Source organism: Gavialis gangeticus, unplaced genomic scaffold (assembly GCF_001723915.1).
Source record: "Gavialis gangeticus isolate Ggan-Ray unplaced genomic scaffold, GavGan_comp1, whole genome shotgun sequence".
Taxonomy (NCBI): domain Eukaryota; kingdom Metazoa; phylum Chordata; order Crocodylia; family Gavialidae; genus Gavialis; species Gavialis gangeticus.
The window spans coordinates 104,365,245-104,365,723 of NW_017729032.1; positions in this window are offsets into that span (position 1 = coordinate 104,365,245).

Sequence of the window (479 nt, forward strand, 5' to 3'; positions counted from 1 at the left end):
AGTGGTGTTGGCTCCTACCCTGGGGGTCTTTAAGACAAGGCTAGACAATCACCTTGCTGGGGTTGTTTGACCCCAGTACTCTTTTCTGCCATGACAGGGGGTCGGACTTGATGATCTGCTCAGGTCCCTTCCGACCCTACTAACTATGAAAACTTCACTGCCTCTCCTATGGACTGCAACACTGTAATAAACTTGGGGATAAAACCTTTGATATTAAAGAAATATCAGCTAGTTGAGAAAGCTGCAGCTTGTCTCTTTAGCAAGATGGGTTACTGAAAACACATAAAACCTGTCCATTGCTTTCTAAAAGTTCATCAGGAATCCTGTTTTCCTCTGATTAAAAAAAAAAAATCCTCACTTTTCATATATAAAAAGCTGAAGTCCACATTTTTCCATTAGTAAAATTAAATGCCACTAATATATATATCTATATAGTCATAGAATCATAGAAGTAGGGTCAGAAGGGACCTTGTAGATCT